At 41.5% G+C, this 16,805-nt stretch overlaps 1 pseudogene; it reads left to right on the top strand.

Annotated features, from left to right (window-relative positions):
* Window positions 1-1,941: 1,941 nt before the first annotated feature.
* On the top strand, window positions 1,942-2,589 carry LOC147429214 (protein TIC 20-v, chloroplastic pseudogene; annotated as a pseudogene).
* The last annotated feature ends 14,216 nt before the right edge of the window (window positions 2,590-16,805 follow it).

The following is a 16,805-nucleotide window of genomic DNA, read 5'->3' as shown; positions in this document are numbered from 1 at the left end:
ATCATGTCCGTCCACCAGAAAGAACGACGCTAAGTGAGAGAATATGCTTAGATCTCTCTCTCTCTCTCTCTCTCTCTCTCTCTCTCTCTCTCTCTCTCTCTCTCTCTCTCTAAAAAATGAGAAACAAAATCACTATCACGGGCACATTAATTAGCGATCGATTTTCAACAAAAATGCCATAGAAAACTGTCTTTAGTGTATTTTTAAAGCACAAAAAATAAAAATTCTCGGTTAGTTTTGAGGGTGGCCTTGAAGAAAACCAGCTAGATTTGGCAGATGAAAGTGTTAAACCCTCAAAAAATCCTAAATTTTATTTGGAGATTTTTAATGCTCTCCTTTTTTCCATTGATTCTTAAGTGCTTGGGAAAAATGTGTCGCAGCTTAATATCGTACCCTTTTCAATTTAAAAAATGCCACTATGTCCCAACAAATTTTGGAGAAAAAAAAGTACCACACAAATCCCTAGAGATGCCTGCTGCAAAGACAAAGGACAAGACTGACAAAAAGAAGGGCATAGAGTCATCTACTATAGCACGCTGGCACGAGCAATAGCGTGGGGTCAATGAAACACACTCATTAACAACAGCGTAGCCAGGTAGGTTTTGCGGGGCCTTGGTTATATTTTTTTATTAATGCGCTGCACTATGCCGCGCAACACTATGAAGCCTCCTATGTTGTTAGCGTAGTTGATTGGAAGATGCGTGTGTGAAGCAGCAAGAGTTCGAGTCCAACTTGCTAAGTTTTTGGTTGGGGGACTATTTCGCGACCTACCTTGGCGAGAAGTCGACGTAGGCAAACTGAGAGAGAGAGAGAGAGAGAGAGAGAGAGAGAGAGAGAGAGAGAGAGAGAGAGAGAGAGAGAGAGAGAGAGAGAGAGAGAGAGGTGCTCGCCTCTTCTATATTACCAAGCCATTGTAGCTTGATCTTGAGCTGTCGCCAACCCACTTCTGCTAGCCCGCAGAGAGAGAGAGAGAGAGAGAGAGAGAGAGAGAGAGAGAGAGAGAGAGAGAGAGAGAGTTATGGCTTAAAATCTTGTGGAGCCATCACCCACTGCCTCTGAAAGAAACTGCAATAGCCAAAGAGATTGGCAGTTTCGACTTTGGAGACGATTCGGCGTATGCCACTTGCCTCAAAATCCTCCGAATAATAGGATATAGTGGGAGTGCTACGCCAAGCAGATACGCCTTAAATACACACACACATACGCCTGCCGAAAAACATGGGGAAATCTGAGGTGAGTCCCACATGTGGTACTTCTAGAGAGAAGGCCAAGGGAAGGGGGGCCTTGCTCAAACTCTGGTAAGTCTGGAGATCGTACGTTTTCTTTTGCCCAATGGGTGTCTGCCACAGAAAGAGGACGCACGCCTCGTCCATCTAAGGTTTGGGACAAGTACACCTTCAGCATCTCTTCAACCAGATCCCATAATTGCTCTTCTTCAAGGACCTCGATGGAATTGGAGCCCCCTCCTCATACCATGATTCTAGAGTGTTTTCACACTCTTGAAGGCTAGAGCATTGGCGAAGGCTGGCCCCCGAACACACACAGTATTGGCGGCATTTTGAGAGGCCAGACTCCTGGAAGGTCCATACGCAGGTCTTCCAATGGGAGATGAGGTAGAAGGGGGGAACGTCGGGGCCGATGGGTGCCATTGGGTGGCCGATGTAGTGCAGGAAGATGATGGTGCTCTCTGCTGCAAGCTAGGGTCTTTATGCATGCCCTTGCAAGGTGTTTTTGCTGGATCAGCCCTTGGCACTTTGATGCGCATGCATAGTTGAAAACATCGTACACATACATAGTCAATGATACCTCCGCCTCCTCTGAACCCAACCTCTCACAATTTTTTTAAAAAAATGTATAAAAGAGTGCACGCCGGCGCGCGCTCTTTAAGACAATTTTTTTTAAAAAAAATGTGAGAGAGGGAGAGAGAGAGAGAGACGAGCGATGGCATACATTGTGTGCTGTGAGGGCATGGTGAGGGTGTCCTCAGCATCCTCGTCCATCGCTCCCTTGCTACCTTGCCTCCATTCAACTTTCTCACAGCAGTCAAGAAGGAAATTAATCTCCGTTTCTCATAGGGGTAGAAAGAGCAGGCCTTTGCGTCTGATAGTGCATGCAGAAGGTTGGCGTGAGGATGGCATAACTACAGTAGAAAGGATTGTTTTTACTTCTGCGTACCTTCTCCCTTTCCTGGATGGTATACAATATGGACGGTATTTTCTCACACAGTTTCCCCAAGCCCAGGTAGCCTTTAGACCTCTCTACCCGCTCCTGCGTGTTTACTCCATCACCCCTTTTGCAAGTGTTTCATTTTTCTTTGGCCTCTATTTCCTGGTCGTCCAGAATCCAAACTTCAATCTCTATGTACGCTACAACACCATGCAAGCTGTCATGTTGGATATACTTCTCATTCTCCCCAGCCTTATAGAAGGCAGTTATCATCCACAAAGTGGTGTTGGCTTGGAGATTCTGGTGGTGTTTTACAATACTGTTTTCTTTTGTCTGGTTGCCTGCTTCCTTCTTGGAAGTGGGTCATGAAAGACTCCACGCCTTCCTCTTGTTGCAGATGCTGCAAATGCTCAGGTCATGTGAGGTGCACCATTCTTTCATGTAAGCTTACAAGAAATTGTGTAACACATTATGTAATAGCTTAAACTAGAAAATATAGTATTTGCAAGTGTAGTATATCCAGTTGCTTTCAAAAATAGAGAGAGAGAGAGAGAGAGAGAGAGAGAGAGAGAGAGAGAGAGAGAGAGAAGCCAATAATACTTGCTTGAGGCAGTTAGCGTTATAATCCTTGCTAGCAACCTGCTCACCATTTTGTGCTGTGTTCTTTTCAAGAGAAACCACACCGTCGAAGCGAATGGCATCTCGCGAGAAGCTTGACCAGAAGGCCTGCACTAGAGAGATGGTCGTTCTTGGAGGCACTGGAGGCAAGACCTTAGAAGCGTAGGAGCGCCTTGCGGAAGGGAGCAACAAGGGAGGGCAGACACCAAAAGAGAAAATGGGGACAGAAGGATACCACGAAATGGGACAGAAGGGTGGGCTCTCCAACCTGGAGCAGTCTAGTGGCGGTGAGGTAGCTGAGGAGAAGGCAGTGCCATTCGCTGAGTAAAAAATATAGGACTTAGTAGAAAACATGTCCCCAGTTACGTCATCAGTGCATATTGTATCTTTTTGTTGTGCTCGATGGGAATTACGATCTTAGTCTACTACTAGCAGTAGTTTTTTGGCTGCAGATTAGCTTAATTAGTGCACATATTGTATCTTTTTTTTGTGCTCGGTGGGAATTGCAATCTTAGTCTTCTACTAGCACTAGTTTTTTTGGCTGTGGATTAGCTTCTGTAAACCTAAAGCTCTTGCTTTTGTAATTAAAACTACCATATGCTATTTAGCTTTGCAAGTCTTTTAGTTTGCTTTCCAAAAAAATAAAGAGAGAGAGCTAAGTCAGTCTCCATCGTTCTTTTTTTGACATCTCTCTCTCTCTCTCTCTCTCTCTCTTTGTGATCTGTACGTGCTTCGGCATAATTTTTCTTTGCTGAAAACAAAAACGATGGAGATTGGCTTAGCTCTCTCTCTCTCTTTCTCTCTCTGAGAGTTTTTTTTTTAAACTGAGAGAGAGAGACTGGCTTAGCTCTATCTCTCTCTCTGTCTCTCGCTCTCTCTCTCCTCTCTCCTCTCTCGCTCTCTACCTCTCTCTCTAGATTGAGAGAGAGTGAGAGAGAGAGGACTTCCAACGCCCACATCTTCAAATTGGTTGTTCGTGGTATCATAAAAAAGGATGTATAAGTGCATGTGCATGAAGATGGTACCTTGGAAATCAATGGGGAGTTCAAGAATGTGAAAGAGAAAGGACCCGTGACATGGTATGCCACAGAGAGATCACTTGGCCAATTTGTTCGGCAATTTCAACTTCCTGATAATGTCAAATTGGATGATGTGAAAGTTGTAGTTGAAGCTGGTGTGCTAACCTTCACTATCCCTAAGAGACACCAAGTGAAATCCGTGGCCAAGCAAGCTTTAACAAACCTTGCTACTTGTTGTTGTTGCTTGCTTCATCAGAAAAAATGAAAAAAGCAAATGGTATAGTGGCCGTCAATGTGCGTCTTTCTTTGTTAGAAAAAGATGGAAAATGCAACGTGCTAGTCGAGGTGTGTTGGCGTCGCTCATGGACATATGTCCGCACCCACAATTTCCAAGGAGAGGATTATCAAGGGAGGAATATCAACATGCCATTGTAATGGTTCCAAGTGTTCTAGCCCATCAAAGGAAACACTCTACCCAAACCTTGTTCAAAGGGTTTTGTCGATCAGAAATTTCACTACAAGAGGTTGTGTGCTCTTGTGACGCTGTTAGCGACGGAAATACACTGGGTTTTTATAACCCCCGACGTCATTAAAACTGTCGCTAATAGCGTCGCTATATGCGACGCTATAGGCGTCGCTATATAGAGTCGCTCATAGCGACGTTTTCACAGAAGTCTATAGCGACGCTCATAGCGACGGTTATAGCAACGCCCGAGAGAATTTTGTTTTGGTGACAGGGCATTGAATGCCCTGCCACCCATCAACCATATTGTACTTGATTCACTTTTTAAAAAAAGTGCAAGGGTAGATAATAGACCCAAAATAGTCACCCACAAGACGCATTGTTTGCAAAATTGACAAGCGTAAAATTGACAATTGTACACATCATAGGCAAAATGAATTGATTGGCAAATGTAATAATGACAATTGTACAACATCATAGGCATAAAGAATTGATTGGCAAAATGAACTGCGGTGACAAATGTAATAATATACATGGTTCAAAAAGACGTATAAAATCCGTCTCATGATACATAAGCTATGAGAAACCCTAAACTAATGCTATCTAGCTACGGCTAAACTGACGTCGTCTAGTCAGACGTCTCATCGCGTCCAAGCGACGTATCTGTCGGATTCTGCAAAAAAAGACAATAAGACAGCTTTCATTAAGTATAAGCATATAACGACATTTATAAAACAATACAAAAAATAGAAAAGAGTAAACCCTAATACTAACCATGCTGCCGCGAGAACTGAGAATGTCCATCAGGGCGTTTAAGCCCTTCCTGCCTGCGTACTCGCGCTCGTACGGTGTGGGATCACGTCCTGTCATCGACCACTGTCAAAACATACAAAATTTCATTATGTTAGAATTAAAAAACTCATAAACCCTAAACTATCGAACATAAAGAGCAATGCGAAAACACTTACAAAATCGGCCTCAAATGATGCCCATCCACCGCTCCCCAAGTGGTGCGAGCTCCCTGCCTCTACTCGCGCTCTGGCTGCATCCTTTTGTTGCTTCCACTTGTCGGGATTCTCGCGCGCTGCTTTCTTCGCATTCTTCCAATCTTCTTTGGCCAGCCAATCTGGCCTGTTCCACCCATGCTTGATTGCTTTTTGCACTTTGGAACGCTTGTGTTTGCAGTATTCGTGCATTCGAATCTTCATCAGGTCTTCATTGAAGCGCTGATCCCGTGTTGGAACGGGAAACTCATCATGAAGTATGCTGATGACTCTGTTTTTTAAATCACTTGGTACTTCACTCCGTTTGTTTAGTATGTAGTGTCTAAACAGCTGAGAGCAAAGACCACGCATGCGCGAGATCACCTTCTTGCTGTCATCATCCATGATGATGCCGCCGCTGAAGTCGACGGAGTAAGGCAAGACCTCTGGCCGGTGACGCATGAACCTGGGTGTCCCGGCAGGGATCTCTAGCGGCGTGTCGATGGGGGTATGGACGTCAGGTGTCTCCACCGGCGTCTCGGCCCCGAAGTGAGGAGTGTCGAGTGGGGTGGATCCTGGCGGAGTAGGTAGAGGTGTGTAGCTGCTAGGAACAGTCAGCCGCGCAAAACCTGGCGTAGATGGCGATGTTGTGGCTGGTGTAGGGGCGGGCAAAGAAGGAGAGGATAAAGAGCCTCGTCGAACACAAGGCGGTGTGGAGGCATCGGCGGCGGAATCCCCACAACAACCGCCCCCGCCACCACTAGAGCGCCGGTGTCTAGACGAGTGTGAAGATCGTCTCGTCGACGCCGAAGCTTCGGAGCGCGCCGAATGCTCCGAAAGAGAGGGAGATGCGGATGGAGTAGGAACGCGCGATGATGCGCCAGAGCGATGACGCTCCACGTAGCACTGTCTCTGCTGCGGTGACAAAGAAGAAAGAAACTCCTCATCATCCATACCTGCATTAAACACACGAATATTTAAACTTAATATTGAATGAATAGAGTAGACAATGAAGCAAATACCATTAAATACAATGACGTAATGACGCATATAAATACAATGACGCAATGAATTGAATGATAGAAGAGGCAAGTCGAAAACTCAGAATTTTCAATCAAAAGATGTGAGCGCGAGTAGAAAAGAGCATTATACACCATGGAAGGTACTTAGAGAGCCAGAGCTTTTACAACACGGAACAAAATTGTTCAAATACAATATTTGGAAGCTTCTTCAATGAGGGCACCCTACGTGCATTCAGTCTAGGTCCACATGTGACACAAGCTCTGTATCCGCTTGTTTGAAGCCCTGCATGTATACACATGATAATAGATCAACTATGGGAGAAAACAAGATTTACAGTGTCTGAGTGAGGAGTGTCAATAGATCATCTGAGCATTCTGTTAGCCCGGGATAGTCATGCATGGTCCACATTAGAATGCCTCTGATCAAAGCATTCCGTCGTCTTGTGTGTCGGCTCATATCCACCACCTCTATGCCAATCCACAATTGTTGTAGCTCTTCCAATAGTGGACGAAGATACACATCCATATTCTCCACTTTATATCGCCCTGGCACAATCAAGCTTAGCCATAGGTTCCCCTTCTTCGTAGTCAACCACGGGGGAATGTTGTAGTTGACGATGACAACGGGCCATACACTGTAAGATGTTGATCTTTGACCAAATGGATTTACGCCATCCATAGCCAGGCCTAAGCGCAAATTTCGAGCTTCCCTGGCAAAATCCGACCATGTTCCATCTATATGTTTCCAGGCTGCGCAATCTGCACGAATTCGTAGCACACCATCCGAAGATTTATTCTCCTCATGCCATGATGCTAGGGCGGCCATGGACTTACATTCGAAGAAATGCTTGATGCGAGGAAGCAGAGGAAAATGTCGCAAAACTTTTTGTGGAATTTTTGTCCCGTGGAGATCTACTCGATATCTTTTGGAATCACATTTCAGACACTTCTCCATGTCTATGTATTCCCCTTTGAAAAGAATGTAGTCATTAGGACAAGCGTGGATAGAATTGTAATCCATCCCCAAGTTTCGCAAAATCTTTCTTGCTTCATCTCGGGAATGTGGCATCACATTGTCAGCTGGTAGTATGTGCTCTTTAAGCAATCTACACAACATAAAAATACGATACAGTCGTGTAAAAATCTATCAGATCATTATACATTTAGAGTTTTATTAAAGTAAATTAATTGTAATAGATCACCTGAAAAGCGCTATGACGCTAGTGTCACTCCATCCAAACTTTGCCTGCATATTGAGAAGAACCAGGAGTGCTTTCAATCTAGACATACGTGCTCCATTATACAATGGCGTATCGGCTTCACTTTTCATATCATCATAGATAAGCCTTTCTGAATCCATGATCGTCTCGATCAATTCATCAATCTCGGGCTCAAACATTGCCTCGTTGGGAATGTGCTCTGCATGATCATCCCCCGAGCTGTCAGAGGCTACATCTTGTGGCCTCACATATGTTGCTTGACCAAAGCGCCTGCGAACACGTCTATTGGGTTGCAAGATTGCTGCTTGTTGGCCAGCGTCAGAGTCCGACGAGTTATAATTGGCAACAACTTGATCTATAATAGATGGATCGAACTCGCCAAATTCGTGAACGTGCTGCAAAGAAACACGTCTTGTCCGTCGCACAGTATGCTTGCATTGATTACAAGGACATAAGACCCTCGTTGAGAGATAGGTGTTTCGGTTGGACGGTCCCACATCCTCATCACTACTCATAATGAGGATAAAAATCTTATAACCCGGACAACAAATTTAATATTCTATTGGCATTATTCGTCTTATCTCTCTCTCTCTCTCTCTCTCTCTCTCTCTCTCTCTCTCTCTCTCTCTCTCTCTCTCTCTCTCTCTCTACCTCACATTCTCTAGTCATGTCCAATACCCGCACACCTCGGTCTAGAGGTGCACGGAGATCAGAACCACCAGGTTATAATCTCGTCTTTATTGGTCAATACCTATATTTGTGGGTACAAGAAATCTACAGACCCACATCTACATGATACTACATGTAGTGGACAAAACCCCTTTGCCTCTTCTCTAGCTGTAGCACTTCACAGCATCTTAACATCTTTTCACAGTAGATCTTTTCACTGTTCGTCTAACTCTAAACCCTAAACCGTAAGTAACTCTTGTGTGGACTCGATCTAACGTAAATAAGCGTAAATCTAAATAAACGTAAATTTAACTAAAAATAAACCTAAATCTAATTTAAGGTAAGTCTACATCTAACCTAATCTTTAACGTCTTTTGGAATAGTTTCCTACGACGTTAAAACTCTCTTCTTCTTGTGTGTGTGTGTGTGTGTGTGTGTGTGTGTGTGTGTGTGTGTGTGTGTGGGTAAACCTAAATAAACCTAAGTCTAATCTAATATAACATAAATCTAAATCTAACGTAAATTATGTAATATTAAAAACAAAGAACTAAACTAACAAGGATTATAAGAACCTTAAAACTGATTTAACACATAATTTTTCACATAACTCGGCAAGAGTTGGCATTCTCATCACTAAAGATGTGAGAGTTAACTTCCGGCGGTGACCCTGCCTCATCTCCATCCACATCTGACGACAGCAATTGGCCCTTTGGACCGTTCTTGCTCTTGTTACTAACTTTGAAGTTGCTGTTGAATGACTAGAGGTTGTCTAGATGGTCTTTGTCGGGGATGTAGTGACTCTTGCCTCCCTGAAGATCCACCTTCTTCCCTATCTTCTGAAGACATTTCACCAGTACTTTTGGATCAACGGAGCCCACCATGAGTGAAGGCAGCAATACCCTATATTCCATTGAGGGCTTTCTTCACCCGCTTCATGCAGGCATCGCAGTCTATGGAGACCTAAATCTAATCTAATATAATGTAAATCTAAATCTAGCGTAAATAAACGTAAATCTAACTAAAAATAAACCTAAATCTAATCTAATTTAACTTAAATAAACCTAAATCTAATTTAACGTAAGTCTACATCTAACCTAATCTTTAACGTCTTTTAGGATAGTTTCCTACGACGTTATAACTCTCTTCTTCTTGTGTGTGCGCGCGTGTGTGGATGTGCGTGCCAATAAAAAGAGATAAATGGTATAACCTTTCTATCACCCATGCCAAGTATGATAGATTGGTTATGCCATTTCCCTCTTGAATAATAGGTCTTGAGTTCAACTCCTCGTCGGCTAGATCTTTAGGTCTTTTAATTTTAATTAGTTTCCTACGACGTTAAATTAGTTTCTCTCTCTTTCTCTCTCAATGTGTGTGCGTTTTTTTGTTTATGCATGTTTTCTCTCTCTTTTCCTCTCTCAATGTGTGCGTTTTTTTTTTGCATGTTCTCTCTCTCTTTTCCTCTCTCAATGTGTGTGTTTTTTGTTTATGCATGCTCTCTCTCTCTCTCTTTTCCTCTCTCAATGTGTGTGTGCATTCTTTGTTTATGTATGTGTGTGTGCATTTTTGTTTATGTTTGTACTCTTTCTCTCTCTCTCTCTCTCTCTCTCTCTCTCTCTCTCTCTCTCTCTCTCTCTCTCTCAAAAACACTATGTGTGTGTGTGTGTGTGTGTGAGAGAGAGAGAGAGAGAGAGAGAGAGGGAGAGAGAAAGAGGGGAAGGGAACATGAGAGTGAGGAGAGGGAAGGAGCATACCTGGTTCTCCTTCCTCTCCTCGTGTGTGTGTGTGTGTGTGTGGAGAAAAAAGAGAGAGAGTGAGAGAGGGAGAGCGTTGCCTGCTCCTTGCTTGAGGGCGCCAAAAAACTCAGATCTGAGATCTGAGTTTTTGGGCGCTCTGTGTTATTTTTTTTAGCCCAGCCGGCGTCGCTATGAGCGTCGCAAATTTACAAGTAAATTTGCGACGCTCATAGCGACGTCGGGAATTTTTTTTTGAGTGTCGCTGTGTGAGCGTCGCTAATATGAATAGCCTCTTGTAGTGTTTGTGGTTGATTTACCATTAAAAATAGTTGCAATCTTGAATTAATTTTTTGTTGTTGTGCTTGAAGTCACCTAAGATATCATGTTTGGTTTTTTTTTTTTTGTATATGTGCCTTGCCCTATATCGCTCGTTTTAGGGATTGCTCGGAAAATCTCGCTCGAGCTTAGAGATTCCTCCTTCAGCTATTACAGCAGTGCTTCAAGGGCAATTGACCGAGCTTCAAACACTAAAAGACAGCATGGAGGGAGGAGCATGTGGTGCATTGGATTCTAAGCTAATGGTAATTGATGCAAAGATCATTGCTCTCTCAAGTGCATTGATAGCTCTAGGGGCTGATACAAGCAACTCAAAGATTAGAGACGACACTGACGGTATAGAGGTATGCAATGTGAAACTAAACCTTGCATTTAGGTTTTTAAGTGAAATGTAAGTACCATGTGAACTTTCTAAGTGGTTCATAGATTTTTGCGATATTACTTGACAAGTACAACTATCAAGATTCAACACCTGACTCTAATTATGTTTTGCATGGTACTTTCCACAAGTCCCAATGGAGTCTTTTTGGTACTTAACAAAAGCACAAGTAGATAGAGCTACACGAACTCCACCATTTAACAAGGATTAAATATTTCATGGTACTTTATGTAAGGACCAATGAATCCATATGGGTGCTTCATGCTATTACCCAGATGGATAAGAATAAGATTTAGGAAGAGATTAGGGTGTAGAGAGAGGTGTGGATAGAGTAGATAGAGAGGGTGTAGAGTTTAGGTAAACTAGGTAGAGAGGGAGGATACATAGAGAGTGTAGATAGAGATTAAGTCGAGGGTAGACATATAAGATTAGGATTTAAGAAGCAATTAGGGTTTAGAGGGAGGCGTAGATGGAGTAGGTAAAGAGGATGTAGAGATTAGGTAGAGCGTTAACACAACCTTGTCCTCCCAACCAACACCACCTTGCACACACATCTAATCATTCGCACAATTTTGACTTTGTTGAAGCTACCCACAACCCCAACTTTATCGAACCAGCCCAACCTTGACTTTGCCCGAGCTACCCTCAACTCTGAGACTTGTCTTGAGAACCAATTTTGACTCTATTCAAGTTGCCCGTGACTCTCTAGCAGTGATGCTTTGTGTCTCTTCACAGGAAGCATGTGCCCATCATGGCCACTTGAGCGTCATCTCAAGGCAAGTCTACATTCTCCGGGGTCCTAGAAACACCAACAAAGACAAACAATGTAACACATAGGTCCTCAAAATGAAGTCAAGAAACTTGGCAAGGAGAATGAGGAGCTGAAGCGTAGACTCATCTCCATCGAGGCTCGACTCACCATAGTGGAGAACCACAAAAACAAAGATATGGAAATCAAGCTCAACAACACAAAGGTGGAAGTAGAGACCACCTTCAACAAAGGAGGTCAAAACCCAAGTGTAGGATATCGCCCTCATTGTTTGCATTCATAGGCTTCCAAGTGACTGGAAAGAGAAGGGCGACCTTAAGCTCAATAACACAAATATGGAAGTAGATACCACCCTCACAAAGGAGGTCAAAACCCAAGTGCAAGTATCATCTTTGGTAAGGTTGAAGATTGTGTACTGTCCACGCTAGGTGAATGACAATGCCAATAGGATATCGCCTTCAATGTTCCAGAGTTCCTTTGCTCACATCTAAACAACAGCCCACATGGTACAATGGGGTCATCCATAATCACGTCTCTTACACACAAACATCGTACCAACCATGCAATCCTAATATTCAAGACCAACGCAGATCAAATCAAACTCCTTGAGCAATTGCGGCTTCTCAAGGACACCAAATTGTACTTGATGAAGATAGTCATAGACCAGATAACTTTATACAAGTCAAAAATAAAGATGCTCATCTAGGCCATCCAAATTGGATGAACCAAACGAGCATCTTTATCTTTGAAAATTTGTATGGCGGTAATATGTGAGGTAATATGCGAGGTAGCATGTTTAGTAATATGTGAGGTAATATGCGTGGTAATATGCACGGTAATATGTGCAATAATAAATGCAGTAATATACACGATAATATTCGTGATAATAATCGCAGTTATATTATCGCGTCTATTACCCCGTATATTGTTGTCAAACCACTACCGCGTCCTTTGCCGCTGTTATTGCCACACATGCAATATTTTCCCTTGTTATTTTCCTTTGTTAATGTGAGGCAATGCTAGAGGTTCTGGAGTTTTCCTCTTATAGTGTATCATCGTCATCATCTACTTCCACAGATATAGCTTCATGGGTTTGAAAAACAGCATAGTGCGTTTGTGTTGGTCTTGTCGCAATGTTCACTATCTTATGAATGAGTCTCATGCTGCAAAAAACAAAACCAAATCAATAGCACGTTGAGGATGACGCCGGTTTTGTTTCTTAGTATGCAAAAAGTCAAAACCCGACCAATTCCTCTCATAGCTACCACTTGATGCTGCAATAGATAGAACCCTAACAACAATGTGTTGCATCTTACTTTCTCCCCACCATACTCCTTTCACTATAGACGCGCACTTGTGTATGCAATGGCATCTATATGCTATGGATCCTGGAACATGTTAGTTCTATTAGCATAATCAACTCGCTGATGAAAAGAAGTCTTCCCATCCTCTTGTCCTAATAGTTGCGAGCACACTATTTTGAAGTCACTCATGACTTCTTTATTGCCCGATTGTTGGTGCATTTTAAATTTAGGATCTAATACAAATGCAGAACCATGCAACGGTGTCGAGAAATTTGTGGTCTTGCCAAGAAAGCACCGGGCTTATGGCTGTGAGAGTTTGTGAGAGAACTCAACAAAAACTATATGGAGTTAAACCATAGATGCCATAAAGACTAGGGTTTGGAAAGAAGTGCAATCAAAGAAGACTCACTCTTTCTCTCTTGCACTCACACACACAAAGAAAGAACACAAAAGAGAATGTCAAACAATACAAAAATGAAAACATCAAGGCTATGGTCATATCGTATCATGGGTAATATGAAAGGGTTAATAGATGAGTTAATGGCATTCAATCTTGGCTGACCAAATAGGCTACGAATTGTTCTTTGGAATTGTAGTTTTGTGCTTACCATAATATATATATTTTTTCTAGTGATTGGGATTAATTGTGTGTACAAATCCTCTTGGTTCATAGCAAGATAACTACGCTTATGTCAAAAGAAAAGTTATAGTCTATGAGAGGTAGTATGATGGGATCCGGTGATAGAAGTATTTCATTAAGCCTTTCTGGGCCAAAGAGAAACACTATACGTTGTTGAAAGTGTATTTTTTGGCTAATCCATACATTAATTCTAATAGATCGTACAGAGTGAAAGCGATAGAAATGATCATCATGTGGGTTATTCATCTAGGATAGTATGTGAGAAATGTAGATATGAGAGAAGTGAAGAGATGAGAAGTTTCCCTCCCAAGCCCTATTCTTGCCCGTAGGCAATAAGGATACTGCGGGGAGAGATGTACCTGTAGCAAAGAGAACCTAGAGAGGATGAATTACTAAGAATGAGAGAGATAGGTTCAGTTAAGGAGATGAGATTAGATACATATATATATGTTGGATTAGAGATGAAAATGAAAACAACAAGAAATCAAGAAAACATCAATGTAGAACACATCTTACTTGAAACCCTTCGGCACCATTATTGATGGGAGAGAGAAGAAGAGGGTAGCACTCCACTTTGATTGATACGCCAAGTACAACACCTTCTTTGATTAGAGTTGATCTTCCAAAGATAGCATACAAGAATGGCTAGTCTTCCTCTAGGAGAAAGTGTAGGCTTGGGCTTATGTTGATGGGGCTAAGTACAATTAGGCATTACTACTCACTCCCTCAAGAATTCCTCTCATAAATGGCTTGAATGCTTGAGTTTCTTTTCAAGGAAGAAGAGGTCCCCTTTTATAGGTGAAGGGAACCCCTAAGGGTTTACACAAGAAGAGAGGAGCCAGTGTGAATAGGAATTGGAAAAGTTGGAAATGAGCTGTCCCTGCATGATGTGGGCAGACTGGGGTCCACTATTTTGATCATATCTCCCTATTTTGATCATATGCTACGATTTTCATTTTAAAATTATTTTCCAATTCGGATTGGAACCTTGTGTAAAAAATTCATCAAAATAGGGTCCATTTCTGGCAGCAAAAGTCTTCGCGTGGTCCCCTTAGCCTAGACTTTCATTTAATTCCAAAGGACACCTCATGCCATATGAAAGCATGACATTGCTCCTTGACAAAGTTTTGTAATCATGCTTGCAATAATGCATTAAAATAAGTGTATCTTTGAGATCATGCTATTGAGCTTATATGTGAAGCTACTCAATATATGGCTTCTCTATATATGCCACCTAGGTCCCCTCTATATATACATCATCTCATGTGTGTATTCTACACACTTTGGGGTTCTACTTCTGTGTTCTCTCCTTCTCTCTCAACATGGTATCAGAGCAGTACGTTTTTGTTTTCAATTTTTCTCTTGATCACAATCGATTTTGCAAAAACTACTCGCGCCGATTTTGAGTTATCGTTCGCGGACTGCGTACATACCTGAAACATAGCTTCCGCGTTTTGTTTTTGATTTTTCTGCTAATTGGAAATGATTTTGCAGAAACTACCCATGAGAGAGACTGGAATCGATGTGGTCTACAACTTTGCAGAAGGAAGTTTTTTCAAATTCTGCACCGATTTTGAGTTATCGTTCGCGGACTGCAAACTACCCATGAAAAAGACCGGAATCGATGTGGTCTACAACTTTGCAGAAAAAAGTGTTTTCAAATTCTGCACCGATTTTGAGTTATCGTTCGCGGACTGTGTACATACCTAAAAAGCAATTTCCGTTTTTTGTTTTTTATTTTTCTGCTTATTGAAAACGATTTTGCAGAAACTACCCGCGTGAGAGACCGGAATCGATGTGTTCTACAACTTTGCAGAAGAAACTACCCGCGATGGGGATTGGAATCGATGTGGTCTATAACTTTGCAGAAGAAAGTTTCTCTAAATTCTACACCAATTTTGGGTTATCGTTTCAGACTGCGAATATGTTTGAAAATCAAAATTTTACTTTTTGCTTTTGATTTTTCTCATAATTGAAAACTTCTCAATTATATTTTTCTTCATCAATCATATATTTGTTACTGACGTAACTTTGCCGCAGAAGCCAGTTACACATCGTTCCGATTCAGTCGAGCCGTTGATGATCGTCCAAATTCTATCGAGCTACTGTTGGTACATGATCTTTTGTTATATGATATACTCGTTCATTGATTCTCGTATAATTATTCTTTTAGAGATATAGTTTACGTCGTTTTATTGATAATTTCTCATTGATACCATAGTGATTTTGATGGTACCATGGTAATGTTTTGTTAATACTTTGGTCATGGTGATTTTCGTTGATACCATGATAATATGTCATTGATACCATGGTTATTCTCGGTGGTGCCATGATGATATTTCGTTGATACCATGGTTATTCTCGGTGATTCCATGATGATATTTCGTTGATTCCATGGTGATTTTTATTGATACCATGATGATGTTTTGTTGATACCATGGTTATTCTCGGTGATACCATGATGTTGTTTCGTTGATACCATGGTTATTCTCGGTGATGCCATGATGATATTTTGTTGATACCATGGTTATTCTCGGTGATGCCATGATATTGTTCCGTTGATACAATGATTATTCTCGGTGATATCATGATGCTTTTCGTTGATACCACGATCATTTATTCATTTTTATTGGCATAATGATGATATTTTGTTAATACTTTGATGGTATTCATTGATCACTACATTGATAAATGTTGTTTTATGTAGTATATACACATATCATTTGTATCACGTAATCACACATTTTGTACTTTTACGTTTATACTTTATGTACCATATGTTGTCGTGCGTATATATGTCGTCAAAAGAGTGGCGTCGCGAACCATCTCTTATGGCATTGTGAACGTAATTATTTCATTAACGATGCTAATAATTTTCATGACATGTTTTTTTTTGGAGTCTATGATCTATGTAGGATTGATCAAAGAATTGATTTTATGAAGACAAACTTGGTGACAATAAAAGATTTATGAAGATATGTTTGGTGATACCATATTAATGACAACATGAAGACATGTTTGGTGATGCGATATTGATGACAAGCTACACAGCAGATTCATGGAGACACTTTTGATTACAAGCTAATCGATAGCTTTTACACCTCTTTATTGAACCTTTGTATTCATTATTGTATTTGATAGGAGTAATGTAACTCCTCATAAAACATATATTGTAAAAGGAGTGATGTAGCTCCTCGTAAACATTTGTATATTCAATGATTTTTATAATATAACGGTGGGTGTATATAGAGCTGTGGGTTTTTCCCTTGATCCCCCAAAGGTTTTTTCATCCACAGTTAGGGACCCTTATTTGAGCGGGGGTGTTGAGTTTATATGTGAAGCTACTCAATATATGGCTTCTCTATATATGGCACCCAGGTCCCCTCTATATATACATCATCTCATGTGTGTATTCTACACACTTTGGGGTTCTACTTCTGTGTTATCTCCTTCTCTCTCAACACATGCCACCTAGTGTCCCACT

This window comes from Adiantum capillus-veneris, chromosome 22, assembly GCF_014529385.1.
Source record: "Adiantum capillus-veneris isolate H3 chromosome 22, ASM1452938v2, whole genome shotgun sequence".
Classification (NCBI taxonomy): Eukaryota; Viridiplantae; Streptophyta; class Polypodiopsida; order Polypodiales; family Pteridaceae; genus Adiantum; species Adiantum capillus-veneris.
This window is presented reverse-complemented; position numbering and strand designations above follow the sequence as displayed.